Here is a 6231-nt window from a genome sequence, read left to right as displayed (position 1 = left end):
CGTGGCGCATATCACATATGCTCACGCATATCACATATGCTCACGCATCACATATGCTCACACATATCACATATGCTCACGCATCACATATGCTCACGCATATCACATCTGCGCGTGGCGCATATCACATATGCTCACGCATATTACATATGCTTACGCATATCACATGCTCACGCATATCACATCTGCGCATGAAACATCTGCGCGTGAGAATAAAGAGAAGACCTTGCGCATCCCCGGGATAGGCGCATAAAGGACAACACAACAAATGAGACAATAGTCTAATCCAAATCAGGATAAGGACAACCATGATTGTACTTATCAGACAACCTTCCAGAAGGTATCTTTTAAGGAATAAAGAATGTGCTGATGTTGACAGCTGCCAATGAAGGGTGGACAACTCAGCAAAACCCATGTGCCACCACGTGATGGCACATGGGTCAGGTAAAATACCTTGGTCAGAGAATAATCAATGAAATAGCACCAGATGTCCTAAGTACACGTGGCGCGAAGCAATAGGAGGAGGCCAAAAAGGCCCTAATTGGGTTTGAGCCCAATCATTGAAAACCCTAATACTATAAATACCACACCACCTCCACAGTTGGGGTCAAGCAAGAAATATATTCTGAATCCTTACTCATTTTCACATCTCTTATCTTCTCCTGCAATATCTTATTCTCACACCGGAGGGTTACCCCAAAGAGAACCCCTTTGTCCCTTTCTGAGGGGTAAGCTCACGGTGCTGTTCGTTTTGTAGGTGGAAGAACTCGTATCTCGGAAAACCATCGGTGATATAGCACACTCACACCCGAGGAACGTTGATCGAATACAAGTAAGTCGATACACGTTTCTTCATTGGCGCCATCACCTGTTACAACGGCAACAAAACCACTATTTCATCAGTTTTCTCTCTGAAAATCTTCACCATGGTTTCCGGTGTTCGAAACAATGATCAAGTTCTGGAGGATAATGAGCTTGAGGATGTTAATGAGGGACATCAGGTTCTGAGGGCGCCGCGTGACACTGCGCGCACCACCAGTAACCATCCCTTCAACACAACACCTCATAGCCAGACTGAAACTCCCCCAGACGATCTCACGTTCCAAAATCTGACTGGTACAGAACAAAAAGGACCAATGGGTCCGGAAGTTGAAACCAATGACCCTAAAGAATGGCTCATAAACGAACAACGGCGTTTAATGGACAAATACAATGAGCTGGTAAAACACAAAAAGTTAGCCGACTTAACACAAAGGCTCGCATTTGATAAACAAACCATTCAGGGAACAACAAAAAAGGCGCGCGCGCCGCAAGACGGTCATTCTGTTCACACCGAACACGCTGATATTAGTGATGAGGAAGAGGTGCACAGCATGAGGAAGACGCGAGATACTCATGCAGGAGGTTCACAGCTTCGCGCACACATGAACATAGCACCTGGAGCCAAAGCTGATATGGATCTATACACACCATACAACCCACAAGCGAAAGAGCAAGTGGACGTAACCACACCATATAGGCCAGCCATCTTGGTAAAACATTCAAAATTCACTGAGCGCATTGCGAAGGCTCCCATTCAACACAAAACCAAGATGCCAAGTGGTTTAGGCAAGTACGATGGTACAACAGATCCAGATGATTTCTTACAAGATTTTTACAACACTGGAAACCTAGAAAGCTGGACGATGCCAACATGGTGTCACCTGTTTGCTCGCTGCCTCACGGGCGCAGTGCGTGTCTGGTTCGAAAGCTTGCCGACAGGACAAATCGATGGGTTCGAAGAGCTATTGGAAAAGTTCCAGGCTCACTTTGTACAGCAGCGCAGACACACGCGCGACCCCGATGACATCATGCACTGCGTGCGCAGGAATGATGAAACCACTGAGGACTACATAACTCGTTTCAATCAGGAATCTCTTGCAATTGGAGGCATCACTGAACAACTCTTGCGCGTTGCCTTTATACAAGGTGTGCGCAGTGATCAACTCCGCAGAGCTCTCGTGAGCAGAGAAGGCATGCCAACCACTTGGGCTAAGCTTATGGAAGCATCGCGAGTCTTCGCGCGAAATGAAAAACAAATTGCCCAAGACAGAGCAAGAGATAGAGGGCATCAAACAGAAGCACCACGCAACAATGAAAGGAGGGGCAAACAAAACTCCGTATGGTCCAGGTTGCAACAAACCAATTATTCTCCCGCAGAAAAGCAAGCGCAACAAAGTTCACCCCAGCCCCAAAAAGACATTCTTAATCGCGGAGAGGGTGACAAGAAGGAAGGCGGCAGAGAGCCTAATAGACCTCTACCGAGAATATGGACTCCCCTCACCAAAATGCCTTCGCAAGTGTTAAGCACAGAGAATGTCCAGTTTAAAAGCCCCAGGCCATTACTCCATAAGGGACCACCAAACAGTGGCAAATATTGTGAGTTTCACAAATCCACAGGGCACAACACCGATGCATACCACCATTTGAAGGATGCGATCGAAAAAGATGTGAAATCAGTCAAGTTGGCTCACCTAGTGAAAAACTCAAGACCAGAGAACGAACAACCAGACGGAGCCTCAGCCAGTAAAAAATTCAAAAGAATCTGTGTAGCTGAAGGAGGAAGGCAAGGGCAAAAATCGAGGAAGAGAAGCGCGCAAATCCAAGGAGATTGGCGCGAGCAACAAGTAATCTTTCCAAGAATCAGAGGAGGCCCGTCTATCAGCAGTCCTCTAGTCATCACTGCACACATCGCTCATTATGAGGTGTCAAGAGTCCTGGTGGACACCGGTAGTGAGTCAGACATCATGTATGAGCAATGTTTCGGGAAGTTGGATCCAGAGGACCAAGCAAGGCTCGAAGTTGTGAATGCACCAATCTCAGGTGTCTCAAACGAAATTATTCACCCCCTAGGTCAGATACAATTCGAACTAACTATGGGGGATGAGAAGCACAAGCGAGCTGAAATTGTCAACTTTCTGGTCTTGCCCACCACTTCATGCCATAGTATGATCTTGGGTAGAGGAACGATTGCCCAATTCAACGCCATACCGTCACCAGCGTATGGCGCGTTGGGGTTCCCAACACCAACAGGAGTAACATTTGTGTATCGAGATCATTTATGCGCAGTAACAAGTATACCTCGAGAAGGGAGAATGAAGCTTCCAGTGGCAAACAACGCGCCAGAGGAATGGATTCTCAACCCAAAATTCCCAGAACAAACAATCACAATCGGAGCTACGATATCAGATGACACAAGGGTGAGAATGAAAAGATTGCTCACAACGTATACGTCAGTCTTCGCGTGGCAACATTCTGATATGACTGGGGTTCCGCGAGACCTGGCGCAGCACTCTCTCAACACATTCAAGTCTGTAGAGTCAATTGCTCAAAAGAAAAGAGTCATGGGAGACGAGAAGGCAAAGGCCATGAATGAGCAAGTAGAAGATCTACTGCGCGCGAATATCATTCGCCCAATACGATACCAAACATGGGTAGCCAATCCTGTGATGGTAAAGAAGAGCAATGGGTCATGGAGAATGTGCATTGATTTCAAAGACCTCAACAAAGCGTGTCCAAAAGATTGTTACCCCCTCCCAAACATTGACACGAAGGTGGACTCTGTGGCGCCATTTAAGCTCAAATGTTTCCTGGATGCCTATAAGGGCTATCACCAAATTCAAATGGCACCGCAGGATGAAGACAAGACTGCTTTCAGAACTGACAAGGGTGTTTTCTGTTACACAAAAATGCCCTTTGGCTTGAAGAATGCAGGAGCCACTTACCAAAGACTCATGGATACAATTTTCAACGAGCAGATTGGAAAAAACTTAGAAGTCTACGTGGATGATTTGGTGATTAAAAGCAGGGAGGAAAAACAAATGCTCAAAGACATCGAAGAAACCCTTCGGCGCCTAAAGGAAGTAAACATGAAGCTCAACCCGAGCAAATGCACATTCGGTGTGGAAGAAGGGAAATTTCTCGGCGTAATGGTCACCAAGGATGGTTTCAAGGTGAACCCAGAGAAGGTGGAGGCTATCCTCAGCATGCCCTCACCATCCACCATGAAGGAAGTTCAAAAGTTGAATGGTAGATTGGTATCAATTAACAGGTTCCTAGCAAACCATGCAAGCAAATCTACTCCATTCATTAACACATTGAGAAATTGCTTAAAGAAAAGCCAATTCAAGTGGACGCCTGAGGCCGAGCAAGCTTTCAGTGAGATAAAAGAATGTCTGATAAATCTGCCTGCGCTCACAGCTCCACTACCTGGTGAAACTTTAACGTTATACCTGTCAGCAGGAGAACGTGCCATTGGCGCAGTATTGTTGGTGGATCGCAAGGGAATCCAAACACCAATTTATTATGTAAGTCGGGTGCTGACAGATCCGGAGACGCGCTACACCATCATAGAAAAGTTAGTTTTATCACTAACGCATGCGTCGCGCAAGCTTCACAGATATTTCAATGGTCATCCTATTGAAGTCCTGACTGGTTACAACATCCAGCAAGTCTTGCGGCGTCCCGCGCTCTCAGGAAGGCTGACAAAATGGGCGCTGGAATTAGGGGAGCACACGATCACCTATAAGCCTCGTCCAGCAATCAAGGGACAAGTCTTAGCTGATTTCATCGCAGAAATCCCTGAAGAAAAAGTCAAGGAGGCTCAGCGCGAAGTAGACCCTCCGCAAGCCAATAATGAAGAAAACGTTTGGAGATTATTCACTGATGGAGCTTCAAACAACGAAGGGTCCGGCGCAGGCCTCAAACTGGTGGATCCAGAAAATCATGAGTATACCTACGCAATCAGGTTGGATTTCAAGAGCACCAACAATGAGGCTGAGTATGAAGCCCTGCTGGCTGGTTTGCGCATCGCGCACAAGTTCGGAGTTAAAAAGCTAGAGGCTCATGTAGATTCATACCTGGTAGCAGCACAAGTCAATGGCCTTTATGATGCCAAGGAGAACACCATGCCTCTGTATCTAGAGCAGGCGAAGAAACTCACCGAACAATTTGACTTTTTCAGAATCATACACATTCCGCGCAGTGAAAATAAGTCTGCCGACGCGCTAAGCAAAATGGCATCAACCAGCTTTGATCATTTTGGCAAAGATGTCAGGGTGGAAGTAATGAGCAACCCGTCAGTGGGAGCGAAGTCTGTTCTTGTAATTCATACAACACCTTCATCATGGATAACTCCAATAATGGAATTCTTGAATGAGGGAAAGGTACCAGATGATCGCGCACAGGCGAGGAAGATAAGACACAAGTCGCAGAACTACGAACTGCTCGATGGTACGTTATATCGACGCTCTTATCTTGGACCACTCATGAAATGCCTAGACGCTGAGGAAGCAAGCTATGTGATCAGAGAGATACACGAAGGAATCTGCGGAATACATGCTGGCCCGCGCATGGTGGTCGCCAAGGCAATGAACGCAGGTTACTATTGGCCAGGCATGTACTTGGACGCGTTAAAAGAGATCCAAAAATGCAAAGCGTGTCAGAGCTATGCGCCAAATACCATGCGACCAAAGAACAACTTGATTCCGGTGACCTCTGCATGGCCTTTCCACAAGTGGGCAATCGATATTGTGGGTCCCTTGCCGCAAGCGCCAGGGCGAGTAAAGTTTTTGGTAGTGGCAGTAGACTATTTCACAAAATGGGTTGAAGCCAAGCCACTGGCAAAAATCACAGCCGAGGCAATGAAGCAATTTATTTGGAGCCACATCGTATGCCGTTTTGGCCTGCCCATGGAAATCGTGAGCGACAATGGCAAACAATTCACTGACAGGAAGATATCCAGTTGGCTCAAGGAATTGCGCATCAACCAGGTCTTCACTTCAGTATACCACCCTCAAGGGAATGGCCAAGTGGAACGCGCGAACCAGAGCTTGCTGAATGGGCTGAAGAAAAGGTTGGAGGGAGAGTCCCATGCATGGGTCGAGGAGTTACCTAATGTCCTGTGGGCGCACATGACATTAAGCAAAACCAGCAATGGCGAGTCCCCATTCAGCCTAACCTATGGAACGGAGGCTATGATTCCAGCAGAAATTGGATGCCCATCCTATAGAGTGCTCATGATGAGTAAGACGGATAATGAGCAAGAAAGGAGGTTGGATCTCAATTTACTTGAAGGGCGCAGAGAGGCGGCTATCATCAGTGAAGCCAAATACAAGAAAAAACTAGAAAAATATTACAATCAGCGCGTGAAAGAATGCCACTTCAAGAAGAATGATTTTGTCCTTCGAAACA

This window comes from Bidens hawaiensis, unplaced genomic scaffold (genome assembly GCF_021521415.1).
Source record: "Bidens hawaiensis isolate Kalapana, Puna unplaced genomic scaffold, B.hawaiensis_p1.1 tig00000780_1, whole genome shotgun sequence".
In the NCBI taxonomy this organism is placed as follows: domain Eukaryota; kingdom Viridiplantae; phylum Streptophyta; class Magnoliopsida; order Asterales; family Asteraceae; genus Bidens; species Bidens hawaiensis.
Note: the sequence above shows the minus strand (reverse complement) of the source record.